This window comes from Lutra lutra, chromosome 1 (genome assembly GCF_902655055.1).
Source record: "Lutra lutra chromosome 1, mLutLut1.2, whole genome shotgun sequence".
NCBI classification, from domain to species: Eukaryota; Metazoa; Chordata; class Mammalia; order Carnivora; family Mustelidae; genus Lutra; species Lutra lutra.
In genome coordinates, this window is record NC_062278.1 from 63723510 (window position 1) to 63747303 (window position 23794).

At 37.6% G+C, this 23794-nt stretch overlaps 1 protein-coding gene across 3 annotated transcripts in view; it reads right to left on the bottom strand.

Annotated features, from left to right (window-relative positions):
• Positions 1 to 23794, bottom strand: part of LSAMP (limbic system associated membrane protein) — a 671549-nt gene that overhangs the window by 481084 nt on the left and 166671 nt on the right. The window lies entirely within an intron of this gene.

Consider the following 23794-nt stretch of genomic DNA (forward strand, 5'->3'; position numbering starts at 1 on the left):
AATTGTTTTCCAACCCTCATTATAATCTTTCTTATCATTTGTATAGGTCTCTTTTGAATTTTCAGTAGCTTTTAGAATATCCTTTATTGGTTGAGCATTAATAATAACTTAGTTAAGTAGGGAAGCTTTACTTCATTCTTTTTTTTTTTCCCATTAAGAATCCTCTCCATTTGAAAGACTAGTATATTTGAAAACTTAAATCTTTAAAATATACTAAACAGATTGTCAGGGACAACCTTTTTCGAGGTTTTCCTTTTTACTAAAATTTAAAGGAATTCTAGAAAAAAGCAAGATTTAAAAAAATCTTGTACTATAATTAGGTGATGGAGATCTCTTCTGCAGAAATTTATTAAGTAACACCCAGGTCCACAGTTTGAATTAAGGAAGCAACAATCACCAACAGGAAAATAATACCACGTATTAACTCTGCCTCCTGAAGGGAACACCACTGCCTAACAGTAAAACTGAGTTGTTACTTTCGGGTGAGCATATGCTTCTAGAGGGATCACTTTTTTCATGTATAATTATGTAAAGTGAGTACTCAGTAGGAACATGAAAGAGAACGACAGAAACACATTTATGCATAAATTTGCAATTTCTTGGCAAATGGTTTATGTGTAACACTCTTGAAAATTACTGGAATGATATTTTCCATCAATAAAAATTTCATTTTTAAAATATCTTATCAATATAGCGTTTTATTTGTCTTCCTTCTCTCAAGCCCCAAGTCAACAACTTTCCCCAGGTTGCCCGAGGAAGTATGGAACATAACAGGGCAGATGAGACACGGGAGAAAGACCTATGTATGGGAGGCGGAGACACGGAAGAGGATGAGAAAGGCCACCATCGGGCTAAAGCATTCCCTGACCTCTGAGAAGGCAAAATCCGGAACGGCGGAGGAGAAGAGCTGTTGCTTCATGGAAGGGTTCCAGGCAGAAGCAATGATGAGGCTCCCAAACACAATCCCAGTTCCAGTCCCAGTGCTAGGCACCTCTACTTGTGGCAGTCCCAGCCCTAGGGAACTTGGCTGCTGTACTGACGTCCCTTGAAATGTCCCCTGAGAGGGAGGCTACAGCTAGGAGTAAGTGAGGTCAGAGGATGGGGCTACGAAGCTGCCTACACTCTCATCTGTCGGTGTCTGGTGGTTTGAGCAGTACTGTAGACATCGATTGGTTCAACAGCTGAGAGGTGCTCCTGACCAAGAAGAGGCTGGAGGTGAACTTTGAGCAGGTGTATGTCTTCAGGGGGTGTAGCAGGAGAGCTGGTCCCAGCAGAGAGACCCATAAAAATTTCATTAAAAAAAAAAAAAAATCCCACACACGTCCTTACTTCACTGGATCTATAGACTTTTGAATTTGGCTTGGCCCTATACAAGGATTTTCTTTTCTTCCTTTCATCCTTCCATCCTTCCTTCCTCCCTCCCTCCCTCCCTCCCTTCCTTCCTCCCTCCCTTTCTTCTTTCTTTCTTTCTTCCTTTCTTCATCAAAACATATTAGTTCACTGGGGCTCTAACACTCTTCAATGTATTTGGTAATTAGAACAACAGAAATTCAAAATTCTGCAGAATCGTGCAGTTGCTATGTATTTAGCTGATGAATTTTCACAATGTACATTTAGCTATTCAATAACATGTCAACCTTAAAATGCCAATGATCTCTTTTTTTCTTTTTTCAGGTTCATTAGCCTTTATCTTTTTTTCTCTTTTTTAAAAATTTAAATTCAATTAATTGACATATAGTGTATTATTAGTTTCAGTGGTAGAGTTCAGTGATTCATTAGTCTTATAGAATACCCAGTGCTCATTACATGACATGACCTCCTAATGTCCATCACCCTGTTGCCCCATCCCCCCAACCCCCTCCCCTCCAGCAACCCTCGGGTTTTTCTTATGATTAGGAGTCTCGTCTCCCTTTCTGATTTTATCTTGTTTTATTTTTCCCTTCCTTCCCCTATGATCCTCTGTTTTGTTTTTTTAATTCTACATATGAGTGAGATCATATAACTGTTTTTCTGTTTGATTTATTTCGCTTAGCATAATACCCTCCAGTTCCTTCCACATTGTAGTAAATGGCAAGATTTCTTTTTTTTTTAATGAAAATGCCAATGATCTCTGCCAACAATGCACAGACCTCAATCAATTAATTGTATGTATTCAAAACATTTATCTTAGCTTATTCGTGATACATGGGGCCACAGGTAGTAGTTAGAAGCACCCAAGCAAAATGTGGTTTGCATGGTCCAATATTGTGTTACAGGTATAAAACAGTATCCAATTCTTATAGTTTGCTCACAAATGGTGAAGAACTTGGACTGGTTCATTTTCAGTCCTGACACTGTACAGTACATAAATGGAAACTGGAAAATTTTGCCAAAGTCTTTTATAATTTATGTGTGTTTTCCTGTTTTTAAAAAAGATTTATTTATTTAAGAGGGAGAGAATGAGTCTGCATGGGAGTGTGCAGAATGAGAGGGAGAGAGGAAGGTTCCCTGCTGAGCAGGGAGCCTGGTGCAGGGCTGGATCCCAGGACCCCAATATCATGAGCCCAGCCAAAATGAAGAGTTAGATTCTGAACATACTGAGCCATCCAGGCACCCCTGTGTTATCCTATTTTAAAGCCTACACACACTTTGATAGATTACTTCTCTATTGCAACTAGAAGCCATGAGGATGTGAAGTGAATGGAACCAGCGATTCTTTAGAAAGCAGCACAGAAATATGTGCAGTGGTGGTGCTGGTGGTGTTGATGTGTGGGGATGTGGCAGCATTGCTTGCAATCTCCTATTGGTTGAGTGTGAAGATGACTGAGGATTCTTTTGGTAACAAACACCCTGGGATATAAGAAAGTGATTCTCCAAATTCTTCACTCCCTGCCATCAAAATGACCAGCCTTTCCTACCTCTGCAATAACATCGCTATGCACTCTTTCTTCTTTGTTCTCATTTTATTTCATCTCAAAATACCCTATAGAAAGAAAAACGATAGTTTTTTCTCCACAATGTTCTATGTGCCATTTCCCGGGTGTGGGTTGTCCCTTGAAAGTGTACATTTCCCAGTTTAAGTATTTGTCTCACAAATAGGGTCAAATTTCTGGTTTGAATTCAGGAAGGTGTTCTCTTTCTTTAAGGAAAGGAATGCTAAAATCATTTATTTTAATCTTTTAATAAAGATCCCTTTTTACATTTGTATAAGCACATTTAAATTTTCAAAGGTCTTAAACACATTTTATTTCATTTGGTATTACTGAGGCCCCTAGTGATGGGTATGACTCTAACCTCCAGGAGTCTCTGTCCTATCCAGTAATACATAGATTAAGAATTTTTAAAAAATATATTAAAGTACATGACTTCAATCTATGTATAGGTGCTCACTTTTAAATAATATACATGAACTGTTTTACTAAAACATTATGTCATACTAATATATTAAAAATGCAATTTATAGGGGTGCCTGGGTGGCTCTGTGGGTTAAAGCCTCTGCCTTGCTTGGGTCATGATCCCAGGGTCCTGGGATCGAGCCTCACATCAGACTCTCTGCTCAGCCAGGAGCCTGCTTCCTCCTCTCTCTCTGCCTGCCTCTCTGCCTACCTGTGATCTCTGTCTGTCAAATAAATAAATATTTTTTAAAAATAAAATTAAAAAATAAAAATGCAATTTATATAAAAATCAAAATGAGATACAAATATAGCGTTTCGAATCATTTCTTCAAGACCTCAGTGCATACTCTTGGGACCATCTTTGACCACTGCTTGACCTACCAGGTCATTAGCAAGTGAACTTGGACAACTAGGGGGAGTGCTGCTCATTTGGGGAGGCTCCCAGACGGGGTTGGGTGGAACATTTATATTGCTACAGTAGCATAACTTCTAGCTTCCCATCTCTAGTTGCATTTTCTCTGGCCTGTGCCAGATCAATATTTGTGAGGCTCAGATAAACAGAAGCCAATTAGTAAGCATCTGTGCGTTGGGGAGAGAGAACATGGGCCCAAGGCCCATAGTCCAAGGCAGCATTTCTGGTAGGAGATCTGGCCTTCAGTGAAGTGCTTCTTGAGTATTTGTTGATGGGGGTAGAGGTGTAAGCAAAGATAGAGCATCCCTGGGGGAGGGTGCAGTTGATTAACATTCTGAGCATGTGAAACAGTTTGTGCACAATTAACTTTCCTGAAGTCTATTCCAGAGCTTTCAAATTATGTTTTGCATAGTGTAATTCTATCCTATTACCCTTAGCCACATAAACTTTGGTATCACAATATTATAAATTATTTCTTTTCCTCCTTAGTGTTTACAACTTTCTGATATAGCACTTGTAGATAGTGATCATGCATATTCCTTCCTAGTTATCACAGTGAAACTAGAGCTATTTTATTCTTGTAATCTTTCCTCATTCGTCCTAAAGTTCTTTAATCATTTTTGTTGTTGGTTTCTTCTTTCATTTCCAGTTAGCAGTATCTTTCTGATCCTGGGGCACTCAGACTTAGGAGGGGAATGCCAGATAGAGTCTCCCCTTACCGAACAAACAGGAGCTATGGGCTACAGCTTTCTTGTCCTGCAATAACATGAGTCTGTTCATGAAGCCAATGTTCTCATGCATTTTTATTATCTTAGCATCACATTGAATTATCAGCATGTCACCTTGCTATTTAGAAAACTGTCATCTGATTCTCTCTTCTTCATGGCATCCTTCCACTTTAGCTCCTCAGTTTTTCTCATAGCTTTGAATTTCTTGCCCCCCTCCAAACCCCTCCAGTTTTGCTTTGCTTGAAGTGATCTGTGGGTTTGCACCATGTCCTGTTTAGGAAACAATGGCCTTTCTAGGAAATTAGCACAGTCAATTAGCAACCAAACTTTCTGAAGTCTAAGTTTCTCAGAAAATTCTTAGTGAACCGTGGGCAGGTTTGCAGAATGCACTGGTCTTGAAAAAATCTCCTTTCCTAAATGCTCTCCAATTTTCATCAGTCTTTTTGCCACTAGAATGTGTTGTGTCTCTCCATTTGGGTATGCATATTTACATTCCCATCTTTTTCCTAAAGTAAAGTAAGACAGGATTGAGCAAATATTTCAATACTCTATGTGGTTGATGTATATAATAGAAGAACAATTTGAGAATATAATAAATATTAAATCACTTCCCTAATGAGCCTAATGGATCCTCTTCCTTACCATTTTCTTATTATTTTTCTGACCCAGATTGAGGTAGAAATACACTACTCATATTTGCCATTTTATGTTTTTCACCTGAGTGTAGTGACTGTTGTGTTAAAAGAGAAGCATCTCGGGTACCTGTGTGGCACAGTCCGTTAAGCATTCAACTCTTGGTTTCAGCTTGGGTTGGGATCTAAGGTAGTAAGAACTAGATCCAAGTCAGCCCCCCCCCCAGGGTGGAGTCTGCTTGGGACTTTTTCTCCCTCTCCCTCCACCCCTCTTCCTCACGTGTGTGTGTGCACACGCTCTCCCGCTCCCCCCCTCCTCCATTGGTCTAACATAAATAAATCAATCTTAAAAAAGAGAGAGAGAGAAGCATTTCTCACATGGGCTATAAAACAGAATTAATAGGAAATTTTGTTGAGTGTTTGAGTTGTTCATATTAAACCTAAAATTTAAACTATCTGGGAAGTAGAAATTGTAAACCATAGATCCTAGTCATGCTGTGAGGTTTTAGTTTTCTTGGGCTTAGATCTTAGGGGATAAGTGATATATATGCTGATAAATTTCCTCTCTGATTCCATATTGATGTCTTGAATCTATCCATAGGTGTATTTTTTTGGTGTTGATGTTTTGAACATTTTTGACTCATCAAAATGTTCAACATCCTCTCAGATTCTGAGTTTTTAGGCTATGGGCATGTGACTCACTATTCATTCTGATGGTCTCTGTGAGTACCAGATAGATGGCAGGTACTTTTTTGTGCATGCAGAACAGGACTACCAAAACTTCTTTAGACTATAGAATACTCTATCTGTAAAGCCACCATTGCACAGAAAAGATTGCAGCAAATTTCTAGTCATAAGTCACTTAGCATATCTTGCTAATGGAGCAGGGAAAATGTTCAAAAGGATACAATGTTCTTAAGAAGAAGGAAAAAGACATTTACTGGGGAAGCATGAAATCATCAAAGTCAAAGCAAGCCATATAGCATGTGGCTTTCTGTGCTTGGAACCCTCTTCTAGGTCCCTCATGAAGTCGATGCAGGAACTAAGAGGTTCGGATGCACTCACAGAAACTGGTTTGCTAGGTGCCCTGTGAGTAGAAAATACAGTGATTTGTTTTGTCGGCTCTTAAAGCAATGGTTTGTTTAGGGAGATATTATATGGGTCGGGCTCTGTCATTCCACCCAACCTCACTGGGGAAACCTGTCTGCTCTCCATTAGACATAGAAAAGATGATGCTCTGTAGGAGAGGAAGAAAAAAACATAGTAAAAGGCCATCTGTTTAATTTATGAATGGTAAAGATAACAAAGAATGTGATCAGGACAGAGATAGGTGATCATAATTAACTATGTATACTTTCAATTGTAGGAATTAATCTACTATATAAAAGGATAGATATTTTAATAGTCACATATTTGGTAAGGAACTATATATTAAGAGCCATGTTTAAATAATATTTCCAGCTTTGCTTCTATAATGTGAGGCATGCTTTCATAAGCATATACCAAGATTATAGTTTTTATATTTTTTCTTATTACATCAACAGTTTTATGTCTTAAAGTACAGAGAATTCTAGAAATAAGACCTTGTATTTACAAGACTCCATTCTAACCGTTAATGACTAGGTCTACTAATATCATCAATATTCATCTACATAAAAAACTTATTCACTTTGTTGCATCCTTTGACTTCTAAGGGAAATATGGCAGCATGGTTTTGAGGCCAAGATTTTTACTCAGAGTGGAAGAAAGTCACTTGTGACTTCTTCACTCTGATGGTAATGGGACATACTCAGCCTCCTGGGAGAATGAGAGGTGAGTAAAGAGGAAAGTACAGATCAGTTTTGAGAAGTTCCTTCTGAAAATGATGGTGTGCTTCTCCCAGGCAGGATAGCAACGGAACATGTCTACATGTCAGCTTGCACTTTGCTGTTACTACATGTCTGTCTCATTGAAGGGAAACATCACCTTTTAATACTAATTCATCTGATAATCCTGCAGAACACTTTTTGCCACCTCCTTGGTCTCTCCGTTTGTAGCTTATAGAACCCTAAAAATCCACTCTTCTGGGATGAAGAGATAAGAAAGTTTTCCCTCTGTTCTCCTTTCAGATTATTCTTAATCTAGACTTCACTTTGGACCAAGGTGGAATTATCTGGAGTTGAGGGTCGGCCAACCTTGGGCAATGAATTGGTCTTGTGATATTTCCCATGTACTGGAAAAGACTCATTTTCAAGACACCAACTCATGGCTCTTGTGCAGGCCAGGTGACTGCTGGCATGGCTCAGTTTCTAAGGTCAGACTCTGGGAGACTCACTAAGGGAGACTGGTGTTTCTGCTTTGCAGTGAATACCAACAGAATAAGAGAGGGAAGGGATAAAGAAGAGATAGACAAGATGGTGGCAGGGATGGGTAAACATTGAACTCATCAGCCCTATTCTATTTTTAAGCCATTTATTTTCCAAGTCTCTGTATTAGGGTTTTCTTTTTCTTTGACAATGTCCCTAGTGATTTGGCAACTGCTTTCTAATGTCGATGAGCTACTCTGTATTATTCTCTTTATATTAACTTTTAGTTGAGGGAGGTTGGTTAGAGATTAGTCTCTAATTTAAAACAGATTTATAATGCTGCACACATTTTACTGAAAATCACCTTTGGCATGATAAAGTATGTTCTCAAGAGCACCAGAGTTGTTGATTCCTCTCTTCCTGAGGGTCACCTGGAGAGAAGCTAAAGTTCATGCTGGATTTTTCTTTTTAATTGGAAATTTGGCACTTGTTTGAGGTGGACATAATTTCCAAGAGATTACAGGACTGTATTACTATTAAGGTTCAATGTGGAACTGCATTTGGTACTTTATATCCTAACAGGTTTACATCTGTCCTTTTGATGATATGGTAACTTTTCAAATCCACATATAGAGAGCTCGTAGCCCTGCCATCTGTTTCCTCATCAGAGCGAACCTGATAGTTTATACTCTGCCAGAATATGGCTTTAGTTTATATGTCCTGCTGCTCTGGCCATAGTAATCTAAATAATTGTTCCAAAATGAAGGAGTTATCTTGTATTTTTTTAAAGATTTATTTATTTATTTATTTATTTATTTATTTATTTATTTATTTATGAGGAAAAGAGAGAGAGAGAGGGAGGGAGAGCATGAGTTGGGGGAGAGACAGAGGGAGATCCAGACTCCCTGCTGAGCACAGAGTCTGACATGGGACTTGATCCTAGGACCCGGAGATCACGACCTGAGCTCCAGCAGGTGCTTAACCAACTAAGTCACCCAGACACCCCCAAAGTGATGGAATTTTTAAGAGGAGAAATTTCCCCCCTAATGTCTTGCCTCAGACCAATGCCATTACAACTGTCCAGAGAAATGGTGCATCATTTTTCTTACAGGTGAGAAGAAGTTACATACGGTATAATTATCTTGGCCATTCTTTGGAGCTCACATACAGGTTTCCTAAAATGTTTCTGGTGCTGAATAATCAAGGCCTCATTTGGGTTCCTTAGTCAGCTGATGATTTGGGCAGGTGTCTTCCCTTTGTCCTCTTCTCTTGACTTGGGCTAGCAATATAACACAAGTTGTGCTCTCATATCAAATCAAAGACAATATATGTTTTTATCTTTGGTTTACATTTTTAAAAAGCTTATGGAAACAGGAAGGTTTTTATCTCTTCATTTTTTTTTAACATAAGGGAAGTATTTTATTTTCTCCCCTTGAGAGTTTGCTAGCTGTTTTGTCTCCAGGGTCACAATTATTTAAAACTTTATACTTAGCTTGAACACCCTTTTCCATTGCTAGCCAACCTCTTCCCTCCCCCTTTTTTTCCCCACATGAAGGGAAATTGCAGAGAAATACTACTTAATTATCACACCACGTAACTAATTAAAAGCAGGATGCTTATGTATGGTATGCTAATGAGCTATTAGAGATCCAGCGTGCTTTAGTGACAAGACATGGATTCCTATTCTACCGTTCACCTGGCTGTGGATTTCCAGTTGACAGTTAATGATGATGAGGTGGGAATTTATTATGCCTCTTACAAGCCAAGAACTTTGGGAGAGGGCAGAAAGGTTAAGCAACAAAATTGCTCAGAGAGAGCAACACCTGAGCTGAAACCAAGAGACAAATCTGATGATCAGGTTTATAGGAAGCCATGGGATGTGTAGAGCACATGGCAGAGAGTGTTCAATAAACGGGGAAGTCTCATTATTATTTCTGGTGGGCCCAGGGATGGAAGATGAGCATACTGAAAGTGAGCCATTGACTAGCTACTTGTATGAATGCCATCTATCCATAGAGTTGAGCATAGTTGTTTAAAAGTCCCCCCAAAACAGCCTTAAAAAATTGGCATTTCATGTGGAGTGAAATCTTGGGCATGCAGAGAAGTGGAGAGACAGAAAAAAGGGGATATGATGAGAAAGGGAAAAGGGAAGGAATAAGTCTTTTCCTTTTATCACCACTTTTGTCTGTGAGGAAAATATTACAAATGGAATATGGAGGGATGTTAGCAAGGAGCAAGAAGATAGTAACACTAACACTAATGACAGTGATAACCAGCACTTACTGGGGATTCCTTTTCTGGGAGACAAGCACCTGCTAAGCACTTTACATGCATTGTCTTACAGATCTCTCATCCTAGAGAAGACTACGATAAGGTCAATGTAGGGTTCTAAAGCTGTGTCTCTTGACCATTATCTCAAAATAGGGATTCAAAACCAGGAACTTTTGCAATACACCAGGAAGAATGAATTCCCACAGGGCCTAATGAATTGGGATGCAAGGTGAATGCTGCTGTTTTAAGTGTCCATTCTCCCTTCATCCATACTATGACAGGTACTCATTTCAGTGGAAATTAACAATGGAATGTTAGCAATGTAGATGAACTTTGAAAAGACCCATCCCTTTCCTGAGTTGACCTTGCCACACCATGTATTTGGGATCTAATACTTAAACTCTATTAAGGAACACAGTTTGAAATAACAGAATTTGCATAGCAAATAATTTAATTTTGCCGTCTCCCCTGATGTCTTTGTACGAAGCTTCTTGATGTTCTTCTGCTGGTGTTCTCCTTAAACACCTTTCTCTTTAAGTCTTATTATCAACTGAAAGAAGAAAAGCAGCAGTCAGAATTTATAGGAAACTTCTTTTCTTTCAAAGGGGAGAAGACACTGCCTATCTTTGCCCCTTTGGGAATCCCAGAGTTAAGTTGGCAGAGAATCTATCACTAGAACAGCAACTCCCTTAGTGGATTGCTTATTAGGTTAGGAACTTCTGTTTTCCTGCCATCGCGTGCATAGCATATACATTTCAATATAAAATGTAATCTCCATCTGTGTTCGCCCCAATATTTATTCTTCCCTTTTCCAACCATAAGAGAGTATCTGTATTATTGGCAATGAGCCCAGCTAAAACCCTTCTTTTGCAGCCACTCTTGTAAATGGAGTGGCCCATGAAATATATGAATGTCACTGGATAGAGGCTCCAGGGATGTTCTCCGAAGGGGAAATGTAAATGTAAAGGCTGGACCTCCAAACGCTTCCTTGAACCTTGAAGAGGGAAGCCACACATTGAAGTTGACAGAGTCAAACTCTAGGCTCAGGAGAGTTGTGACATCATTTCATTTCCAGAAATCTCTTCTGGACAATCTTACATTAAAGAAAGTTAAAAGGCCTCATTTGTTGAAAACCACTTTATCTGGGCTTTCTGGAATAAGCAACTAAATCTAACTTCAACTAATACATCCTTTTCCTAATTTCTTGTTACTATTCCTAGACTAATACAAATGGCCATTTTTTCCCTTGTAGTTTAATATAAACACCCCTTCTTGTTTATATTAAGGGGTCCTCCTTTGGTAAACATAGTAGTCATGTCAGCTATGAATGCCTCCCTTGCCTGGCTGACCAAAACTCCTTTCCCTTGCTATAATTCAAAGATTAGTTGTAACTCCATACTCTACCCTTCACGTAAGGCATGACATTTTTCCCTTCTCTTCTTTCTTTCTTAGTTATATCTGAGGAATTCATGTGGGTTGAGGGGGTTTGGAAGGAGAGGACGAGCTTCTTTATATGCTGCTGCAGGATGGGAGCATAAAAATTCATGGCACCTCTCTAACATCCTTACAGCACTGCAATCTGTGAGGGCAACAGAAAAAACCTATACTCCATAGAAAAACTTAAGCATAGAATCCTTCCATTTTTATTTGACCTCAATAGTTTGTGTGTGTTTCAGGATTTCTACAGTTTTCTTTTTTTTTTTTTTTTTTCATTTCTTCTCTCTCAAACACTCTGTCTTCTGTTTTATTTAACTTCTGTTTCTTTTGGACTTTACTCTTAATTTTAGAAACTACATTGAAAGAAATAGTCTTCTTCTGAAGGTTGGAGACAATGGCTGGTAAGAGGGCAGATAATTTCGTGGAGTAAAAAAAAAAAGGAAGTAACTTCTTGGGATTTATTTTTTTTAAGATTTTATTTATTTACTTGACAGAGATCACAAGGAGGCAGAGAGTCAGGCAGAGAGAAAGGAGGACCTTCTTGGGATTTAAATAACAAATGAAATGGAAATCCAATCAGATGGGAGAATCTATGTAATATCAGATCATTCAGTGGGCTGGATAGCCATGCTGTCCCTGTTAGTGTGACCACATGGGTCCTGAGTTGCCTTGGTAAGGCCTAGATAAACCCTCCCATTGAATGGTCCCTATACCTCAGAAAACTGCTGTGTTGAGTAGAGTTCTACCCATTCCTTTTTCATCATTATCTCAATCCATTCCCTCCCATATACTAAGCACAAGGTTCTTTAATCCATCTCTTAACTAAGCCTAAAGATGAAATAATGGAGGGACAAGTACAAAATTTTAATAATGAGTAGCTATAAATTTCAACTTTTCTATGTATGAGCTGTCTGATAATAAGAAATGAAAGCTTTGTAACCCTATTTCCTCACTTATACAATGTGAATTGCAACCTCTTCTTAAATATTAAATGAGATACACAACACACATGTTATATACTTTGTCGATTTGTAGCTTATGTTTGAATCTCTAGAATCCCCCACACAATGCTCAATAAATTGTTCTAAAATATTTATTGACCCACAATGCTCAATAAATATTCACTAAAGTTTGAATAATATATCATGAACTAATGAATGAATGTCCTAATGGCAGTGTTCTGAGTCCTTGTTAAATTTTACTTGTGTAGGGGCGCCTGGGTGGCTCAGTGGGTTGGGCCGCTGCCTTCGGCTCAGGTCATGATCTCGGAGTCCTGGGATGGAGTCCCGCGTCGGGCTCTCTGCTCAGCAGGGAGTCTGCTTCCTCCTGTCTCTCTGCCTGCCTCTCTGCCTGCTTGTGATCTCTCTCTGTCAAATAAATAAATAAAATCTTTAAAAAAAAAAATTTTTACTTGTGTAATACTATTTTATATCCAAGCTAATATTGAGCTTATTCCATTGTGGAACAACTCTATCAATAAGTAGACCACATATTTCAAATCAGGATACTTCCAAGAACAAAGAGGGAGCATTAATAATTACTGCAGGACAACTGGTATAAACTGGGACTGTCCTGGGAAAACAGGGACATATACACTATCACCTTCTCAAGAAGCACACGATTCTTTGCTTGATCCCTTGGGTCAGGATTGCAGATGAATTTGTAATTATAAAAACATGCATATGTTCAATGCTCTCAATATTTAAGCCAAGATAGCTGCCTAAACATTGTACAAGTGTGCCTTCCTCTGTGCAACATATTACTTTCCTTAACAACTGTGTTTACTGGATTTTAATAAATGAAAGTACATATACAGTTCCATGAGGGCACTCTATAAAGAATCTTCATATTGAAACAGTTAGAGGGATAAATTCTAAAGTTTGAATAACCAACCTTCTGACCATGAACTGATGTCCAATTTACTTGCGTATAAATTAAATCATGTTTTGTTTAGTTTTATATTGAGTTTTCCTAAGCATGATATACCTTTACACTAGAGTCTTGTATGAAACATGTCCTAATAACATGTGAATGATCAATAAGTCATCTAGGACTCTTTCAGGCATACAAGACCTTCACTGTGATGAAAGTTGTCACCTTACTGGGTTAATAGACAAAACTGGTAGAGGAATGTCATTAAACAATGTGAAAGGGCAATTTCCCTTCAAGTTAGCCCCCCATTTCCATGGGTGGCCAAAGAATTAACATCCTTCTGCCCGATCAAACTCAAGTTGTCTGCAATTGAGGTTGTGGGGTAAGATAAGCCACAAAGGTTCTTTGTTGTATTTGAGATCTAGATTGTGATTATCTTAGCAGTTGATTTTATCAGAATGCCATCAACAGCCTTGGTGCATCAGTGTCTAATCATGAAATGAAACATTGGTTAAGTTGTTCTCAACTAGGTCCAGGAAAATGTATTCCTGAAACCACTTGGGCACTGTCATTGCTAAACTCTGGATGACTTTGAGTGCTGACGGAGTTTTAATGTTTAACATATGTTGGAAGGTTTCGGAAAAATTTTCAGCTGTAACTTTTGTGAGGGCTCCCTGTTTATCTTGTTTGAGCTGTGAACACAGAATGTCACTTTACAGAAGATGTTAAGTAACATCTTAACATGTTTCTTAACCCTTCCCTACCCACCCAAACATCCCACTTGAATAGCTATATATGATAAGCAGTAACAATACTGTAACTTAAAGCCAGGAAAATTTAAAGCTAAAGTCATTATCTCTGAGATCTTAAAAAAGCCCGTTTAATTCTCCCGACTTCAATTACTTCATATGTAAAAGTAGAGGATTGGCCCATATATATTCTAGGTTCCCTTCATAACTAACATTTTAGAAGTGATTCTTTGAAGCCCTAAATAGATAGAAACCTAGGATGTTATAGGATGATAGAATGATGTTCCATGGTTCCACTGTAAAGAGCTGATGTTCAGGAAGATAATTAACTAAAGAGTTAAGCCAATAAAAACAGAATTCAGCCTTTCTGAATATGATACAATTGTTTTCAGTATCCATATATAAGGTATCCTGTTATTGCTGCCATAATGTGTTTTTCACATAATATGCAAAAATTCATCTCTAATGCATAACTTAATTGAAGAAGAAACAGACCTAGAGAAGTTAAATATCTTCCCTGAGTTTGCCTAACTTGAAATAGTCCAGATTTACTTACTCCCAGTTAGCTAATTTCATATTTTAAATTTCCTCAGGTGGAAATAATAAGAAAACTGTTTGTGCTACTAAACACATGGGGCTAGGTGTCCTAGGATTACTGAACAAGAACATACTACTTTATTAACAGTATGAAAAGAATGTAAACATTTTTCTTTCAAGTTTCCTATCTTGTATCATAGACGTATAAGCTACTTTGTGGATAGAGCATAAAAGACAATTTGCTGAGGGATAATGAGTCAAGTTGTAGTTAGTTTAAATAAAAAGGGAAGCTGGACTTTTATTACCACCTTGTAGAGCAGTAATCCAATAATTATAACCAAACTCATTCTTGGGCTCTTTTTTGCTACAGGGAAGGATAGCTAGAAACACTAAGGGGACAAGTAAGAAAGTACAATGAATACATTCTTTTTTTTTTTTTTTTAAGATTTTATTTATTTATTTGACAGAGAGAGATCACAAGTAGGCAGAGAGGCAGGTAGACAGAGAGGAGGAAGCAGGCTCCCCAGCAGAGAGCCCGATGCGGTGCTCAATCCCAGTACCCTGGGATCATGACCTGAGCCGAAGGCAGAGGCCTTAACTCACTGAGCCACCCAGGTGCGCCCAGTGAATACATTCTTATACAATCTATCTGAATTGAGTATGGGGGAAAAAAGATGGGCAAGATGCAATTGTGAAAAGAAAAAAAAAGTGATGAAATGAAAATGGGATTTTAGAAAAGCAAGCAGAGTGAAAGAGGAGATTAATATAAAATTGAGAGGAATTAGTGAAGCCCTTTTTTTCCGTCTGTGATAGCACTGACCATCTTTCTATGCATATGCCTTTTTGAGTCCCAGAACCATAAAGAACTAAATGTGGTTGTAACAAACACAGGGACCATATATATCTTAATAAAACTTCTGCCTAATGATGCATTGGTGCATGGACAGAACTTATCATGAGTCGTGTTATATCACAGAAATAAAGCCACTAATTAAGTATTTGGAGAAAAGCAAAAATAACACTAGAAAACAAAATACAAAAACGTACAATACCAAGACTTTTAATTAGGATTCTTTCACTTGGCAAGCTATGTCCCAAGTGTTTGATACAAAGACCATTTAGAATGATCTTTTTAAATACATTAAGTGATTATTCTCAAGCTAACTATTTGATATTGGCTAGAGGTAGAAGTTCAGTACACATTATCAAATTTGTCATATGCTGGCCATATGAGGAAATACTGGCTAATGAGGAAATGCATTTTTTTAAATAAAGAATTAACCTAATTTGTCTTGGTTCTACATTTTAAAGCAAAAAGTTTGATCTACATTGATGTTCTGTTTCTGCCGATCAAAGTATTTTCTTGTTTTTGCTTTGTTTTGATTCAAAAACTATAGGAATAACTATTCATCTCCTGGTGAATCCATTATTTTTTGCATGATTTTGGCTTCCACAGATTCAGGGCACATAGAAATAGTGTCATCCATTATGTGTAGGAATCTGTTCTAAATACGTAGTAGAAAAGTCTATTAACATGAAAAAAAAATCCAGAAATTTTGGTTTGCTATTTGATTTAAATGTCTTAGCTATAACAAACTAACTTTCTTGTTGTTTAATTTTCTACTCTTTCATGGAAGCAGCACTTTGAGTATAAATAACCTCTCAGAATCAGGTAAATTATTTCTAGGACTTTATGACATGCTAATGTGTTCCCTTGGATTCCCTGAGTCCTTCTGGTGTTATTAAGTGCTGTCATTCATTGTTTGAACACTACTTAGAATTTCTCACTGTTCCCCAAAAGGTCATCAAAGCACTTAATAATTTCAGAAAGAGATAAGCAGGACAAGGGACCTTATCTGTATATCAAATGTGAGTTCATGTGTGACCTGCTACACCAGCCAAACTTCTGTCCCTATCAATCCTATCTCTACCTCACCCTATCCTTGACTAACACAGCACTGGATAAGGACTCCTTGATTTTCCATTCTCATACTGGCTTCTAAATTGATTCGCTCTGTAACCTCTGACCTCCAGTCACAGATGGAAACCTAGCCCATGTTAATACACAGAGGCAACTGACAGAAGTGGAATATTCTTATAAAATGTATTCTAGGAGTGATAACAGGCACTCTGATCTATAATACAGAAAACATTAACTCCAAAAATTCTTTTGGGGTTGTAGTTTCAGTCTCAGAGAAAGATGAATTACTGCTCTCTTAGAGGAATCTATTTCAGAATTACAATTATTATGCATTACATATATGTGTAATGTGCTTTTTCTGTGTGTGTGTGTGTGTGTGTCCAGAAGAGCTTAGATGACCACCTATTATTTCTGTAAATGTGTTTTTACCACAGGCCAGAACACTAGCCGGAGTGACCATTAATATCCCTCATAAGTTTAAGTTTCTCCTCTGGCTCCAGTCTGTTATTTTCTATCCACATCCTTTCTGTTTTCTCACTAAAATCACCTCTTCATTGTGTATACCCTCAGTAGAGTTTTCCTTCCTGGTCAGTCTCACACTTAGTAAATTATTTTCAAAATGTGCATTTCCCTTTCTAATCAGCCTTTGAATTTCCCTCTCAGAGTTTCCATGTATCAGAGTTCATGTAATACAATTTGGAAGACATGCAGTTTGTATTGGAATATGATTTAAAATAAGTTGTTATTGTATTCCATATTTTGTACTTATGTTTTTTCACATTATCTTGCTGTTCCTATTACAAGGATTTATGTAATAGCAGAATAAATAAATGCCAGGGGTTGTTAAGAACAGGGAATATAAAGAAAACAATGTTCATAAAATATTTCCATAATTGATAAGAATAGCATCAAGTAGTAACATCCAAAAAACTGTTACCCACAGCACAGGCTTTTATTTTTGGACCACTTAAAACATTTGTTGGTGATCTTGTAAACGGGGTCACAAATTTCTGTTCCATCTCTTCTTCATAAAATGAGATCTGAAAAACATCTATGTGTAACCATCTCTGTCATTTTTGTGGAAAAAGCCAATGTGTGTCTGTAAGTGGTGGTGATGGGGATGGGGATCTACAACTTAAATGTTCTTTATCTAACCCAAGCTTGACAACAAGAGACAAAAATCCTATAGGAGATAACTGCATTTTCTTTTTTGTAACCCCATTTTTAGACTTTCAGACTAATGTAGAAACATCATCAAAGAAAATTAATAGTCTTCCCTGATTTTTGGAAGAGGCATTGTGGGTGAAAGTTCAAAATCTGCTGCTTAAGAGGATTAAACATCACTAATAATAATGAGGTATATGAGGTAACCACCCCATTCCCCCTCAATTCCCCTATATTTACATCTTCTATTCCCTGCATTCTTCCAAAGACCTACATAACAATTAATTTTATTCCCATAATGAACAAACAGCAGAAAGCTATAATATGGTAGGATCATTCTACACTTAACTGAAGAAGACCAAATTAGAGAAAAGCACAAAGGTGAAAACATGTGATCATTAAGTTCTTGAACTATATATATGTACTCACACAAGGAGATAAAAGAAAAAAACAAACAAAAAAACCCCTCAAGACTATAGATTTTAAAGGCAATCAGACTTAGAAGGGGCTGTGTTTTAATATTAGAGCTAATTGATTTGATGGGTTCAAAAGGATTTTCCTTATAAATATGTGATGGATATCCCCAGGAAAATATTTCTTTAAATATACTGAGTACACTATAGTTTAGGACTTATTATTATTTTTTTTTAATCTTGGGAAAGAAGGTGGTGCAAACAAAGTGTTATCTATAACTAGGAAATATTTGGATTAGAAAGAAAATAAATGTATCCACCTGCTTCCTTCATGTTAGGGTTGGATGCACCTTTAAAGCTCCCAAAAAGATATATTTGAAATAAAAAACATTAGTTTATGCATGATTAGTCAACGCAAGATATAAGGATTATTTTAAGAGTTAGTTTAGGCTGAAAATAAACGCAGTTCAGAAAAGAATTAAGAAGTTTCATGGGTACTAGATACACAAGGTATTATTAAGGGAAGGGGATTTTGGTGGTAGATACTAAGCTTAAAGCCTCAAGTGTGTAAACAAATCCTATGAGAAACCAAATATCAGAACTAACACTTGGAGCTGGCCTGATGGAGCAGCTCTTACTGAGAACATTCTACATAACCTGCTGAGAGAGGCAGCCAAGCAGCATCCATTATTGAATGAGCTGACCACCAACGGTCACCAAGGATGAACTCTGGAATGAAAAGGACTCCAGTGCACTCATGTTCTTCACATTCGTTCACAGTCATGGTTGTGGCAGATGCTGACACCCACAGGTTCGCACACATGGAGGAGGCAAAGGAATTGAAAGGAAAGGCAGTGGTAGCAGTAGGGCTCTCAGAACACTTGGATGCTCACCAAACAACAGGCAAAAGAACATGGTCCCTGACAAGAACGATCAAGCAATATTAGGTCTATAAACAGAAGTGAATCATAATACTCTGGGAGGAAGTTCCATGTCATCAGCATGTGGCTAATATTCATGGAGCTAATAATATTAATAGTCAATACTTGTTATGTCAGGTAACATACTGAACTTTGCAAGTATGTAGCATCACTCCAGATACAAGAAGTTCCAGTGCTATTTTTTCCTGGTACTTTTCAACATTAGCTTTTAACATAACAATTCATTTGTTCCTCTTGTGCAGGTTTTTATACATCAGCAAAACAGTGTAGATCACAATCTCTCTACCCACATCTACATATGTTTAGAGTTTTAATGGTCACCTGGTATAAGGCCGTAAATGCCCCAGAATAAATACACCAAATATTTAGAAAGACATGATGGAGTTAGCTCATTCTTACCTCCGTCATACAAAAGAAGAAAGTCGTATTTCTCGCTTATTTTAAGAAGTCATCTTATCTTTTGGATGTTTACCTGATACCAGTACTGTGATGTACAAGATGTCACTGTAATGTTTCATAATTACTGAAACCCTATTGAATGCTATTTATCTCTATGAGATATTGTGCTGCAAAATTACACATTTAGGAGAGGGGCTGAAGTAATAATCCTATAATAAAAGTGAAGTGTATTAAAGATGGAAAGCACTATTACCACAGGTAAAATCCTTGGAGGGTGCTGAACATTTCTCTTATTTATAATTTAGTCCCAGCAGGACAACCCTTCTGTGTGCTGATTATCAGAGCAATTCTAGCTTTGGGGAGCAAAAAAAAGTCACACACATACCCAGAAGCTGAAATAAGCTTTTCCCTTCATGTGATTTAAGAGCTATTGTCACTCTGTGGAACTCTGAAAATTATTCCATTTGAAAATAATTCAGCTCCTAGATTATATATTGTCTAGGTTTCCTCTTCCTGCTCTTTACTACTGAGGACATTTAAATGAAACTATTAGCTGACTTTTTTTTTTTTTTTTTTACTGCTTATTCTCCACCTGAAGTTATTATACTTAATTCATATCATACTCATCTGCAAAGCAACCAAACAGGAACATGAATTCAGTGCTGGGAAATAAACAAGAGGAATGGAAGGATTTGTGAAACATAAAAGCCAGGAAGAGAGGAGTCTCTGGGGAGACATGGGTACTCATATGGCTCTTTTCACCTCTAAGCTGATGATTTAACTACCTATGTTTCAAGTAACTGAAAATTACCTCTACTATGACATAATTGTGGCCATGGTTAAAGTAAGAAACCCCTTTTCTGTTGGACACATACTTACCAAAATTAGCTCCTAGGATGACAAAGTTGTCCATGCTTGATGCTAATCAGGTTATAAATCAACATCCAACACCAACATGACTTCTAGTTGTTGCTCAGTATATTTTTGTTGAATGGATATTTGAAAAATATGTATGATTGAATTAGAATATGTATCTCCCAAACTGAATGCTTTAGTAATCCTTTGTATTAGCTCATCTGCCTCACAGAAGATAGGTGGCTCTTCTGGCCTATGGTTAGCCTCGAGGGACAAAGGAGAAAACCCTTATTCTGCCAGAGCCCTGGGAGAACGTATGGGATGCTTCATTCTATAACACTGTCAGCAAGTCTTTGTATCTGGTGTTTGCTTTTATCATAGGGGAGGTTCCATAAAGAATCTTTTCTGCTTACTTGCCACTTGAATAAAATTTGGATATGAGTCACATAAATGCATTCACCATTTTTTGTCCTGCATTTTATTTTTTTAAATGTTTTTAAAATTTTTTTAGAGAAAGAGAATGAGACAGGGAAGAATAGAAAGAGAATCCCAAGCAGGCCCCACACCCAGTGGGGAGCCCAACATGGGGCTCAATCTCACAACTCTGAGATCATGACCTGAGCCCAAATCAAGAGTTAGACACTTAACTGACTGAGCCACTCAGGCATCCCTGTCCTATATTTTAAAGTCATATTGAATTTTATGTGTCCCTATTTAAAAAAAAAAAAAAAAGGTACAGAGGAAACTAGGAGAGAACAGAAGAGCCTTCTGTCCTGCTCTCAAACATACACATGTCACCCCTTAGTAAATTAATAGTCACAAAAAGTCTGTCTTCCAGAGGAAAAAGAATCACACATGAGCACTGCCTAAAGCACTTTCTCACAAAAGGCCTGATTTCCAACAGTGTCTTTCCACAATGATGGCATCCCTGATATGAGATTTCTTGGCTGCCCAGAAAGTATACTTCTCTCCCCAGATGACTATCTCTTCTTTAGTTTAACTATAGTCTCTGCTTAAAATTATCTTTAGAAGAAACAGGAAGCCCACTAGTCATTGTGGCTGTCATGTGGAGGATTCTCTGTGCTGATTTTTGCTTGTGTTAGTCTCAAATCTTGGAAAGTTGTATAAATTTTTCACATTTTTAAAAAGAATTATGTGCTTGCCTAAAGAAAAGATATTCTTGGTTATTGTATTTTATTGCTTGTAATTATTGAAGAAATAAAATTATGTTCAATAACACTGTTACTTGTATATTGCTGACTGCTGAGCATATAATATCTGTATTGAATTTTGGAAATCTGTTTTACAGGACATGAAAATTTCATCTAAAATGCTAAGTATCTCTGGAGACACATTTTCCCCAAATTCTATAAGTTAATGATTATTGTGCCCTGTTGTAAATGAGTTTTGCATATGCTATGGTAGATTAGCTGAGTTTACCCCTTTTCCTAATATCGTCTATTCTGGTACATGTCAGAAATTTTAGGGATACATTCCCAACATTTATCATTATTTATGGCCAGTCCTGGTTAGGAAAAAAAAAACTCAGAAATCTGAGTTTGGGCTAAATATGAACTCTGTAATATATGTATTCACAAGGAATCTTTTATATTTAAAGAACAAACCAGGGGCGCTTGGGTGGCTCAGTCAGTTAAGACTCTGCCTTTGGCACAGGTCATGATCCCAGCATCCTGGGATTGAGCCCCATGTCTGACTCCCTGCTCAGGGGGGAGCCTGCTTCTCTCTCTCCCTCTGCTGCTCCCCCTGCTTGTTCTCTCTTCTCTTTCTGTCAAATAAATAAATAAAAATATTTGAAAAAACAAAGAACAAAATATTAGTGGTTCCAATTACCAGTGGTTCTAATTACTGATGATTTTTTTGAACTTTCTGTTTTGGTGTAACTTAAGGCAAAACAAAATCAGACTGGAAATACTTACACCACAGAAGACAAAACAATAAAAGGTGATAGTAGAATTAAATCAATAAATAACAACTTTTTAACCTTGACATATTTCACCTAAATCATTTTGGCTCCCTGCCATGACACTGAATGATGCAAGCATGGCAGATATTTTTCACTTCAGAAATGAAGATACTCATCACAGAGACGCTCTGAGAATTGAAGCACTCAGGGTCCCATGAGCAGTGAGTGGGCCTGAAGGGAACGGGACCTAGGTTCCTGAGCCCCAGTCCTCTGCTTTATTTCCCGTACTAGACAGGAAAGAGGAGGAATTTCAAGGACTTGGTGACTGGAACTTCCAATTTATATGTGCTACATTGTTCTTCTTTCTTAAAGTAGCTTGGCTGCAGGTCAGGATTCAATTGACTGAGGAAAGAGATCTAATCCTGGCATCCATTTCCATAACGCTGGCCAGGAAGTTTTAAAAATGCTGTGTTATTGGAAGATGTTTAGCAGCTGGGGCTTCTACACAAACTTGTACAGATCTGAAAATAAGTATCTTCTGAGAGTGTGGTTCATTCACAGGAGAGGGTAACTGAGAGCGTTCCCTAGGCTTCTGTTCTATAGCTCCTCTTTCTTTCCAGTAGTCTTGCTTCCCTTCTTCATGATTCTGTTCATTCCCTCTAGCCAGGGGAAGTGATTACTCAGTACAAATTTAAAGAGTAGAATGAGAATGACATGCTACCTCTTGTGAAAACCCAAGAAATACACCCATACATACACCCATCTAAAAAGTAAATTAAATTATCCCATCCTCAAGAAACTGGAAGACATTGAGCTCACAAATGAAAATGAAAGGGTAAGGAAAGGGTAAAGGAAAGGCAGGTGGTAGAAAAAATACGAAAGAAAACCAGCAGTCACAGCTTTGAAACGTTATAGGCCTGAGAGGTGTGGGATTCCTGAAACAAGGGAAGACAAGAAGTACAGGAAGTTAGGCTGAAGAGTTTTGTGGAGAATTTTGAGGAGGTTTGAAGAGGGGGAAAAAAAGAAAGACATTAGAGATGCATGGAAGTACAGTAATGGAGAGGCAGGGAAGGACATCTTATACTTCTTCTGGAACTCTTACAGTCTATTTTAGCTGACATCTTGGAGTTTGCAAAGAGATGTACTTATTAGGAAAGTTGGTGAGAGAATCCCTTTCCTTTAGTGTTCATGACAATTACTGATTTTGTAATTAGAGGAGAAAGCATGACAGTTATCATAACTGATAAATGCAAACAGGAGAGCCCTACTTTATCTCTACAGTGGCCAGATTCACACATGGCAGTTAGACCTGCTTCAAACTGCCATCTGAAAAACAGGCCCAATAACACTACCTTATAGGACTCTTGTGAGGACTAAATTTGACCATGAAACCATTTTGTAAAATATGAAACACTACACAAATAATAAAATGCTATTACTACATTACTTTCAGCATGGATGCAAATCCAAGCATCTATCTCTTTATGTTAGCTAGGTGCACTGTTAAATCTAAAGATACTAGTTACGTCTTTGGAGAGGGAGATTATTTTATTTAGAGTACCACAATGATCCGGAACATATTTCCCCCCGGGATTTGACTTTGAGTCTTCTATAGCTATTGGGTGTTTCTTCACATTGTCTATGTCATCTTTTAGTACTAATCAATAAATCTAAGTTATGCTTATATCTTGAGAGGTGTTGATCTGAAATGAAAACATCCTTCTCCACATTAACAGCCTCCTTAATTAACCTTCTGACACTGCCAATATGGAAAGGGATGCTATGTAATTCCTATTAAGGAAAGGCATGCTATTTAAGTGATTATGCATGTGCTGCTGCTTTGTTTATTTTCTACAAGAAAATCAAGATGCTCTTTAAAA